We start from the raw sequence: 12,652 nt of genomic DNA, 5'->3' as shown, positions 1-12,652 counted from the left end.
TTGTAATTGATTAAAATTTCTTGACGCTTATGAAAAAAATTGACAGCAAAGTTTAATAAACTTTGCTATAAGTATGTTTATTTATAACTTTGCTATAAGTTTAGTTATAACTTTGCTATAAGTATGTTTTTTATAAGTATGTTTCCTTTTCATTTGGTATATATATATGAGAATCTTGATATTTTTAACAATAAAATAATACCTATTGTACCATAGTCCGCCTCCACACTTTGTTAGCCTGACTGACAGACAGACAGGCGCGGCCGTAGGAAGTCGTTAGTGCACGGTGACAATCGTATTTTTAACAATGCATTCTGTGCAGCATCGAGCCAATTTGCCATGAAATGCTAGCTTGTTGCAACTGCACCGGCTGGATTTATTTTATTTCTTGCACTATACATGAACGTAAAGCCTCGTTAACATTGCTTGATAAACGGAACATTTTAGTACCTACATTTGCTGCGTTTTAATTGTAGTTCTTATTGTGTGTAATTAAGAACTGCTATTGAGCCACGGTAAGCTCCGCAAACTCGCACACAAGCGCCACCATCACATTTTCATGTGTTTATTTTATTTAAGCAATCAATTAGGATTTTGTTGGCCACCATTCTCAGTTTTATAAACTGTGGCAACTGTGTCCAATAGAAAACCAAAGTCGAGGTCGAAAAGGATATTGTGAGTCGCAAGTGTGGCATGATGCGCAACGCGAGCTTGTCATTATAGCGCGCAATAAGCCACAATCGCGAAACAATTCAGCTGGCTTGATGTCGTCAGGGATGATATACGTGATAACGATCTGACGGTAAAACAACCAGACGATCGTGCGTAGTGGAGAGGAAAAACTAGGTAAGCTGAACATGGGCTCTGACGATCAACGGCTGAAGAAATATACGGGAGAATGCTTCGCTCTCTCTCTCTCTCATGTGAGCGCATGAAAGAGAGAGCGAAGCATTTCAGCATAAACACAATTTGTAATCATTAATCATGATTACATTTTGCCCACGTTTAGCATCAAAGCATGCCCGTATTTTTTGTCAATTCATCTTGTCCTAAAAACACACTTTAGCACGTTTCCGCATCCCCGAGTAAAGCAAACACTTCACCGTTAGAGAAACGTTAATTTGATCAATTAGAGAAGAATGCCTGTCTGTGTGTCCGTTTATAACATCGAACTAGTGTTTACTCGGAAAGTTTGAAATGCTAATTGGGATTGTCTAATTTCTGATTTTCGTGGATAAATGTTTATATGAATGTTACTTACTAATCAGTTGAAAGTTGTAGAGATAATGAAATGCAGCATTGAAAACTCGAAGCTCCACAGTTCACATTATTCTATTTTTACTTAATTTAACATTATTATAAATGCGAAGTGTGCTTTGCTTGTCCTTCTTTCTCGTCAAAACGGAGCATTATCTTGTTTTTAGTGTGGAGAGAGTTGGGAGCCGGCGACAAGAATTTCCTAGTTCGTATATATAAAATTCTTCTGTACTTAACTGAGACTCACTGAGGCACAGCCAATCTGAAATTTGGTGTGTGGGTTTCTTGGTCCATATTCCAAATTTCCAACGGGAACGGGAAGACACAGGAATTATATAAACATGAAGTTGAAAGAAGTCTAAGGTCTTTTTTATATAAGTATAGTTTACTAGATCTTGCCCGCGGCTTCGCCCCCGTGAATTTATCTGCGAAAGCGGAACAGACGATTTTCATACAAACTTTCCCCATTATAGTAATTACGAGGTAAATTTTTTGAAAAAAGAGTAGCCTATATTTGAACGGGGGGAATTACATGCATACCAAATTTAATAAAAATTGGCCCAGCGGTTTAGCCGTGAAAGCGTAACAGACAGACAGGCAGACTTTCGCATTTATAATAGGTATTAGTTTTGTCTTCCATAAGTTTCCGTCTCGGGCCATTTGTAGCCAACCGAGCTGAAACTGACTTGCTTGGACAATGCTATCAAAATGCTTGTAAAAATCACGATGGCATCTGATTGCTTAAACCCGGGGATAGAAGTATCCCAATAAGAGTCATGTCGAAGACGGTACCTACGTGATTCTATCGGTAAAACAATAACATCAGTGGTGACATTGCAAGAACACTTAGATAAAGTGCCGCCGTTGCTCCACAATGCGAGTGGTCAATTGAATAACGATTTTAATGTGCACCGCGGACAGGGGAGACGAATACTAGAGATGGGATTATTTCTGTCCTTGTCGATAGTCTATCAATACACGAAAAGTAATTGATGTGTCCTTACACTTTCAGATCGGTCAGAGTTCAGTTTTGATTGTTTTTGCAATTTTTTCTTTGTTGTGTGTTTAAAAATTGATGAATATTTATCAAACATCATTATCGCTCCCGTAGGAATTTCTTATAAATAACATTTTTACTCACATAAGTTATTTTGTATCTGTGTAGGTATCTAATTTAATAAAAACAATTTTATTTCGCATAAATTTGGCACGATTGAATAAACATTACACAGTCACAAACATACTCATTTTGCCATTTACAATATCAGTAAGAAGTTAATACTAAATAAATTCTAAAAAGCTCTGTGAGCCAAAGACCGAGGTTAATTACATTAGTACAAAACATAAACATTATAAAAATAAATTATAAATAATTTTTGAGCCAGTTTCATGGATATCGACACTTATTTATCGACAACTGACCACCATTGCGCACCACTAAAGACGAAGGGCAACCAGCGTTGCACAGATCAGCACAATAGACCGAGTGGATACGGGAGCGTTATTAAACAGCTAGAAACACGGTCAAGAACCACTTCCGAAGACTCCATTCGGTGTCAGCTAGATCTGGAGTTCATAATCTGGAGGGAACAAATATTTGGCTTTTGTATGTCGCTTCAGAAGCGGTGGTGGTGTAATGGTTAAGACGCCCGTCTGTGGATCGAAAGGTCCCAGGTTCGAATCCTACTCGTACCACATGACTTTGTATACAAATCTGACTCATATAGTAGTTTTCATCGACCACCACTTGTTTCCGGTGAAGGAAAACACCGTGAAGGAAACCTGCACACTGGTTGATTATTATTAACTTGTGTGTGAAATGGAGAAGGCAATGTCAAACCACTCCATTAATAATGCCAATAAAGCTGTTGTGTGTGTTGAAAATCGTTATACGTATTGACCACGGCCCACAGCCATGCGGAATACGACTATGAAGAAGAAGATGCCGCTTCTGTCTGGCACTAGCAGAAGCGGCAAACACAAGTAATGCTCGATTGATGTCGTCAAAGATGATATACGTGATTAAAATCTGACTAAGGATGCGAATGACCGTGCGAAGTGGCAGAGACAATGTATGAAAGTGGACTCACGCTCAATGGCGGCGGGAGAAACCGGGAAGAGAGAGAGAGAGATCTGGTGTATTCTGAAGATTTATTTACAACTAACTTATTTTGTATTTACTTAATTTAAAACGCGTAAATCTTATACTTGAATGTAGTCCGTTTCTCCAACACTGCACTGACGATTGCAATGGATTTTGGTAATTAAATAAGCTTTTAATACTTTCCGCTTTTCGGGATGAGCTCTTCGGGTACCAACAAGAGCATAATACCTACATATAAAATTTTCATAAGAAAAGCATCTACAAACATCACTCAAGAGACAAAAACGTTATTTAAATCATCTGCCACAAAAATAAAAACAAAATTGAACAGTTAAACTCGCAAGTTTTCAGTCAACGGTCAAATTTAACAGCCTATCGTGGTTTCGTCCCATTAGTTTATGCGTTATGTTACAAAAGACGGTCCGAGACATCGTTAGCGTCACAAAATGCTGTTTTATATGCATTTTGCTATTTAAAAGTATCATAAAAGCGTAATCTAGTTCACGCGTGAAATGTTTTGTAGTTATTTTTGGTATATCTTTTTGATTTTTCATCATAGTTTTTTCTCAACTAACACTCTTATTTGTTGACCTATATATTGGACTATAGCTGCATTCCTGAGCTTTGCTAATATAATAAATTTATATACGAAGGATCTCACCAGTGGACCAAATGTTATCAAAAGACTTACTTGGTATACAATACTATCGCTTCTAATAGTTACATATACGAGTATGTATCGAAATTGCGCCCCTTTGCAAAGTTGGCCCCCTTTAGTGCCTGTCGAGATTCGAATATGTGTGGCTCCCATTATTTTGTTACAAGTAAATATTTTTTTATTCAAATATATAATCAGAGTTATTTATTTGGCGACCTCAGTGACGCAGTGGTAAAGTGCTTGCCTCTGAACCGAGAGGTCCCGGGTTCGAACCCCGGGCGGGTCATGATGGAAAATGATCTTTTTCTGACTGGCCCTGGTCTTGGATGTTTATCTATATATGTATATGTTATTTGAGTTAGTATCCCATAACACAAGTCTAGAACTTACTTTGGGGCTAGCTCAATCTGTGTGATTCGTCTTTATATATTTATTTATTTATTGTCTTCACAATTTTATGGCTTGTAAACTAGCTGACGTAAATTTACTTAAAACTAAATTTACCATCATTGTCGCTGTGACGTTACACTCTATATCATTTGAGTGTTTTCCAGGATTCTTCCTCATCGGTTGCGAGTCAAAACCAAAGGTAAGCTTTCCCACATTTTCTTCTCCACTTCGCACAGCATCTCTATTTATCAGACAACTGGTATGAATATCATCCTTGACAGCATCAAGCCAGCACTTCTTGGGTTTGTCCCTTCTGTTAGTACCAGGCGAGAGCGGCATTACCAGATAAAAAATAAATATATCAGGACAAATCACACAGATTGAGCTAGCCCCAAAGTAAGTTCGAGACTTGTGTTATGGGATACGAACTCAACGGTACTATTTTTTATAACAAATATATATATAAATAAACATCCAAGACCCGGGCCAATCAGAAAAAGATCATTTTCCATTATGACCCGACCGGGGATCGAACCCGGGACCTCTCGGTTCAGTGGCAAGAACTTTATCTGCGCAACCGAGGTCATCAAAAAACCTTATTTCTGTCATATTTGTATAGATAGATAGACATTTGTTCCCTACGTAATTTGCAGCCACCACGTTACTGTGCCGTGTATAAAACTTGTATTATTATTTTACGCATCCTCTTTAGTTTCCCACATTTTTTAATATATCCTCTCCTTTGATGTTTTGCATATCCGTCACGTCACAATTGCAGTTCGCATCGATTCGCAATTCGGATCGCGACTCGTTTATCTAATATCTCTATATCGATGGAATACTAATATCGATTACAATGAGTTTTTCGTTTTTGGACAGCGGAAACTGGTTTAATACCGGATTTTTAATAAAAACCTCGTTTATTGTGTATTGTTGTCTGCATTTTTATAATACGATGACAATAAGGAGGGCATATCAGTAATAGTCCTTTAAAATATTGTTAGTATAGTCTAATGGTCATCACGCCGGACTGCTACACTAGAGGTCGCGGGTTCGAACCCCGGTCAGGTCACGATGAAAAATAATCTTTTTCATACTGACCTCTTGGATATTTATCTGTATTATGTACCTACCTACCTCTTGGATATTTATCTGTATTATGTACCTACATATATGTTATACAATACAGTATCGTTGAGTTAGTACCTCATAACACAAGTTTACTTTGTAGTACTCAAACTTACTATGGGCACAGATTATATAATACTTCTAGTACTTTGTACTAAATTTTTCAATCTGTAACTAAATATGTATGATTAAAATTTGTCCATATATACATTTATTTATTGAGTTTGCTGGTAACTACTTCGCTCAATTTGTTCACTAAAACACAATGAATGTTGTGATATTGTTCAAATTGTTTTAACTTCGAGGACATATTGGATATTTTGACAGAGGATCGCCTTACAAACAAGAACATAAAGAGCCATCTTTATACGTATTTGTTTGCCAATTGTATAGAGATAAACGAGCTAGATGGAGTCTCGTCTCAACAGAGAATAAAAAGTGAAATACTTATGTAAGAAAAAAACATATCCACAAAAAGAGTATATATAAAAAAAATTTTAGCGCTTGTTTCTTACAAATGACGCTGGGTCTGTCTGATCTGACTGATCTCTTACCTTACCTCTCTTACTGAACTTACGTACTGTGCGATACACATATTGTGGCGACCCTTATGGAATAAGGAAATAGAAATTATAATTTATCAATAATATTTATCTACTTACTTAGCGCAATCACGTTCGAGCTGTTCCAAGGCAACGTCACAGATTATTTCACCATATAAGATGTCACTTCACAACATAAAGATAGATTGTTCCACAGGACCTCACTGGTGTATCATTTACCTATATCAACTAAGTGTTTGTCCCACAGTGGTGATACTACATCGGTGACCCTACACGTACTAAACTATTGTACATTTATGTGCTATCAATGTACACAGAGTTTTGCCGCTAATATTGGCTGCATAATTCATCTATCAGTGCATGAGCGACACAACAGCGATAGAAGTGATCGCATCAAAATCGTTCAAACTGGTCATAATTCTAGCCATCTAATTCCGATCTGCCACTAATTCTTCCCCAGCTCCTTCTGCTCCTAATTATTGTAATATATCAATGGTCGCGTGCGCGTCGTTGATACGTTCCAATAGCAATCAATTGGCTTGCATCGACGTCTCTAATGGGTGCAATTGTCTTAACCTTGCCTTGTCTGGCCCGAGGGTCTTGGGAATGTATCGATGTAACTTGTTTTGATTCAATTGTGTTGAGTTGAAATAAAGCAAATTGTAAATATTAGCCACTACCTGATTGAAAATTTAAACTAAAGTCCTTTTTATCGTCTTTCATTTTTGTGTGTTTTAATTATCCTATTTTTCATCATCACTCGTAAAACTTCGGAGTAAAAGCCCACTTTCTAAGTCTTTCGGTAAGGTTTCTTTACTTCACACGGCGTTCGTCACATTTATATGTCAGACCATTTTATTTGCGACCTGGCTCTGGCTTCTCTCTGGTAAAACTATAATAAATTATTATTAATTAATAAAATTACTAAATCTTCCACAGGAATCACGCTATAATTTGGTGAAAACTGTACAAAAATCCTTTCGGTAGTTTTTGAGTTTATCGCATTCATGTAGACAGACGCGAAAGGGTTCTTTTTATAAGTCGTAAGGATAACCTAAAGGTTTGAAATTTATCACATATAATTTTATTTATACAACAGTACCTATAATAATTTCTCCGTGGACAAACTAAACGTTCATAAACTGTGAACAGCTCAGCCTAATTGCCTCCAACTGCATTGTTATTTCCGAAAGCCCAGTTTAATTCCAGCTATAATCTGGAGACATTGTCTTCTCTGACCCAGTTCGCCTTCCTCATGGCAACAGAAATAGTGTTTGTGTGTCTGTTTACCCGGACCGCCCAACTTTCTGCCGAATTCCACACGCGCATGACATAAATTTTATATTTCAGAATAGTTTACTGTAGAAGAATCCATCGGGACTTTTCCTTTTCTGCATTCAATAGTATTACTAGATTTGCCCACACCCAAGACATTCTCTGTAAAGTAACTGACATTTCAACGACCTTATATAGTCACTGTGATCGTAGACAGACTGCAGTATTTACAGTATGAAGGTGTCGTAGTGGTTTCAGTTTCTCAACAATAACACTAACACCACAACTTCATTCACATACACCAGCGGAGAGGCAATCCTAAATCTTGGCTATTTACAGAATGAAAGAGGAGGCGAGTCGAGATACTGATACACTAATAAAATAAATTGTTTAATTTACAGAATAAAGTTAAATCATTATTGTCAGGTCCCATACATTATGCAAAGCAATGCAGTGCGCAAGGTCACCGTATTAGTGCAGCCAATACTGATTGATGGGACGATTGTGCGAAGAATAACAAAATAACTTCTTTGCATACTTACTTGTAGACGTATTTTTAATACTGCAGCCGGCACCAACCGAAAATCAGTGATTGTTCTCGACCATTACTACCAGCTCTCTCTCTCTTTCATGGTTGTACTCGAGACAAAACTTTACAGTTACAACTGTAATTTTACAACGCGCCGCCTGTCTGTCGTCGACCATCCCAGAGAATGCTATTGTCGCCTATTAGGTGCCAAGGCTATGTGGCCCTAGGTACAGATAAGGAATGGTCCTATTCTGGTTGGTAGGCCTTTTTACTGCTGTGGCACACTTATACTTGCTCAAACAGAAAATTTAATATTAAACGACAGGTATTAACGCGCACATACATTTCAAGTCTAAGAAATAAAAAGCTATGTGCGCGTTTAATATATAGGTCGTTTAATATATAGGTAATTATGTAACGCGAAAGTTCAAAAATAGCTACAGGAAATAAAAAAATTTAGAAAATGTACAATTTTCTTAGAAAAATCTTGTCTCAAAGGTTTTTCAATAACAGTTAATTTGATTTTTACATTTTATTGAATCTCAAACTTACGCTTTCCCCTTTGATCTTTCAGTATAAAACCGCGTTTTTAATATGCATATTGCCTGCAACAATGACAATTGTTACACAACATGATCAAAAATCTCCGAGATCAAAGCAAAAAGAAACTAAAAAATGCGGATACAGTCAATAAAAGGTCTCTTTGTACACACAATTACAATTAGATGGTAAAGATTTACTTGGACTACTGTTTGATCGTGTACCAACCGAATTTACTTTACTCTTACACTACGGGATTTAGACTTTTATTTCTACTAACATAAGACTGTCACAGAATGCACTTTTAGTTTGGTTCTGTTACCAAAACTCAATAGTACACTATATCTAGGGATTTTATACTCTATAGATTAGTATACAAGGATGTAAATAACAGCATAAGGATCTAAAATGGATGCGGCACAGATTTTTATAGCCATTTCTTTTGTACGCTAGCTTTGATTTTGTGTCCGTTTGATAAATGTTGTGGAGATGTTTCTTTCAGTTGTTGTGGACTTGTGCTAGATTACTGCATAAATGCATTAGCAATCTTTATATCTCTAAAGTGATACCAACAATTTCTTGCGGTTAAAAGCCTAAATAAGTATTAAAAAAAAAAGACGAATACAGAACCTTCTCTTTCCTTGAAGTCGGTTAAAAACACACAATTTTTTTAAATGCAAAAATATGCATTTGTTTATTTACTACAACCATAAAGAAGCATGCGGTTTTCAGTTAAATTTCGGCGTGTTGCATTCTCAGCTACGACGCCCCAAAGCATATACTACTGCTGTACTTAAAGTTCACGATTATCATATCTATTGTCAGCTAAAGCTCAACCTCCACGTGGGCGCGACTAAAAGCGAACAAAACAATGCTATCAGCAGATTTATTGCAACTGCGAGTGCAGCTATGAGATGCTGTATACTAGCGACATGGATTTGCGCCGGAGTGGACCGCTCGATACGATTTGACGGATAAATGAAAACATACAATAATAACGCTAAGAGTACAATGATCGCTCCAACTTAAAATATTTAATTTTTTTTTTTAAGAATCAGAAAAGTTTTTATTGTCCTACTGGTATAGGAGCTCTAGAATACGAGAATCTTTCCCAGTTTAAGTGTACGAGGCGAATAAAGGATAACGATAACCATACGAATTCAGACGTAAAAATAAACTTTAAAATTTTGAAGATTTGGATGTGATTTTTTAACCGGCCGCCTGAATGACGTCCTTGAGAATGCTCTTTTTGCTTATCATCTGCCAAGATTACTAGTGTCCTTTAGTCGCCTCATACGACTTCCACAGGTTCGTGCGAATTTAAAAAACCGTGTAAAGTGGAGGAGAATTATGTAGAAAAGCGGACACTGGGCTCCGACGATCTATGGCTGAGAAAGTAATCGGGCTATCGCTCAGATGAGTGAGAGAGAGACTAAGTATAAGGTAAATAAGGCTGTATCAGGCAGGTATAACCTCTTTTATTCCAGGAATTCATTCTTAACAAGTATGTTATTGCTAACACTGGTGTCAGATTTTATTTATGTCACCTAAAGGCATCTGACATGACTTTTACGTCTATCTAAAGCCATCTAGAGGCAAGTAGTATCATACACAACACAAGTGAACTAAACAGTCCACCAATGAGCAGGTTTCCTCACGATGCTTTTCTTCACCAAGTGGAGGAAAATGAAAGATTCCAAACATAGAGTTTCGGGATGTAATTATTAATGTCGAAATAGTAACGAAGGCGAAGTGCAGAGCGGAGCAACACACTCGTTGATACATCCAATCGGTTAATTGCCAGTCGCGATTGCCTGCGATTTATTGGCAACATTTTGTGTTAATGCGCTGATTAGCCGCGCTATTTTAATCAACATGGCAACATCGGCTGGAGAATCGTTAATACTGTATCTATATGTTACTTTGTAACACAAATTACGTAGGGAAATAATGTCTGGCTATGTCGCTCCCGCCTGGCTCTGGCAGAAAGGGCAGACCCAAAAAGTTTTGGCTAAATGGCGTCAAGGAATATATGCGTGCCAGAATCTGACAACTAGGGATGTGCGAGCTTGTGTAGTGGAGATGAAAAGTGGGAAAGCGGAACCTGGGCTCCAGCGCTCAACGGCTAAGAAAAGAACCGAAAATACGCTCAGATGAGAAAAAGATATATGGATATATGTATGTTCAGTTGGAATATTGTAACTCAATTTAGAAGCAGATATCTACAACCGATTGTGCTGAAGTTTTGTTTACACCTTTGCTTTGGATGACAATGTATTAGGTATTATGATAAGCATGACCTGATGGTAAACCCAGGAACGGCTCCAGATGATGGTACTCCTCAACAATTTACTGCACTGAGATGATGTTGTTTGTTACGCATTTAATGCAAACATTAACTGACAACAATAGAAGATTGTGTATCAAAATTGTCATTTTTGTAAAAATCTTATTCCTAAAGTCAACATTATTGCTATCAAAGCTTCCACGAGGTTCATACCTTGCCTAAATTAATAGCAAGCAATATGTTTATCATTCTTTAGATTTCCAAAATCATCGATGAATTCCTAAACCAAATCACGGAAATGATAGAATGAAGTGAGGACAGACAAGCTAGGACCATCAAAGAGAAGCATCAAACGCGTCCGGCCACATCTGCAGGCGCCTCAGTTTCCGGATCACTGACCCTTATTGTCATACTGATTAGAAAACAATGTATATGCTATGCAGTTTGTGTATATGGAATATTTTTTTGGGGCAATTCGACGGAGGTGGATATAGCTTTTAAAATGCAAAAACGCTGTATTCGCGCAATGTTTAGACTCCAAAGCACTGATAGTTGTCAGCCGTTTTTTAAAGAACACAAAATTCTTATACTTCCGTCACTTTACACACTTGAGGAAGCAACATTTGTGAAAACCAATGCCCATTTATTCCCTCGTCTAGCTGATGTTGTATTGAGGAATCATCGAGATATCTATCGATTATGCATGCACCCATCAAAAACTGCTTTACTCGGTAATAGTATAGTATGTGTGACACCGAAAATTTACAACAAAATTCCAAATCAATATAAAAGCTTAAATTTAAATCTATTTTAAAAGCACCTCAAGTCTTTATTAACTGATAAATATTATTATACTTTAAATGATTTCTTTAATGATAGACTCGGATAGAATTTAGTGCTAGTATACATTATAATTCTTTTTTTTTTGTTATTTGTAGTGGATAGCATGCTCCTCTTTATATATTTACATTTGCATACCTATATTCGGTAAAACATGTAGGTTTAATTCAATTTGTCATCAATTTGTATATTTGTACTCATGTTTTTGGCAAATAAACGTTTTTTCTTTCTTTCTTGTCGACTGTACCTTGAGAGACCGGTGTTAGGTTGTATTGTATGGTCAATCTGTTCGTCGTGTTGTCTGTCGATACTTCCATAATCATATTTCTATAACTAGTATTATTATAATACAAATCTTCAGTTTTATGATATGTATTATTGATATTTACATTTAAAAAATTGTAAGCCTTTCTATTATATATTATTTATTATAGTGACCAACACTGTTTAAATGAGTTGCTTTCTTTATTATGTATGTTATGTACATTCAAACATAGAATCACTCTGTCTATTAAAAGACTCGCATCAAAATCCGTTGCGTAGTTTTAAAGATCTAAAAAGACATAGGGATAGAAAGACGGGAAGCGACTTTGTTTAATAAGTACTATATGATGATGATATATCATTAATATCCTTACTTATCTTACAGCGTCCAGCGTTTCGACCACCAATCAGTTAACAGCCTAGCGCAGGATCAAGTTTGTTTATTTCTAATACAAACCGCACAATAAAATTAATCATTTGCCGGTGATTAGGACCGGATGTGACCACAATTGGTCATCAAGGGATGCGCTGGGCAGTCATAATCGATACTAATCAGTTGCATTCGTTCATTGACCGGTCTTATAGAAATCTATTCACACAAATCATCTACAAAATTAATTTTCTTTTTTTTATTTCTATTCATCTCGTCACGATGCTAAATCATTGGAAAGTGTGGAATTAAAAATATGTAAACAAACATTTAGATTCTATCTATATTACACAGGCCGACTTTTTGATCACTTTGAATTTTTGTTTGTGATAATTTTTTATCATACGAAAAGTTGACCTGATATCGCCAAAAAAAGTCAGCGGTTCC

The sequence above is a fragment of the Plodia interpunctella genome, chromosome 19, assembly GCF_027563975.2.
Source record: "Plodia interpunctella isolate USDA-ARS_2022_Savannah chromosome 19, ilPloInte3.2, whole genome shotgun sequence".
In the NCBI taxonomy this organism is placed as follows: Eukaryota; Metazoa; Arthropoda; class Insecta; order Lepidoptera; family Pyralidae; genus Plodia; species Plodia interpunctella.
Note: the sequence above shows the minus strand (reverse complement) of the source record.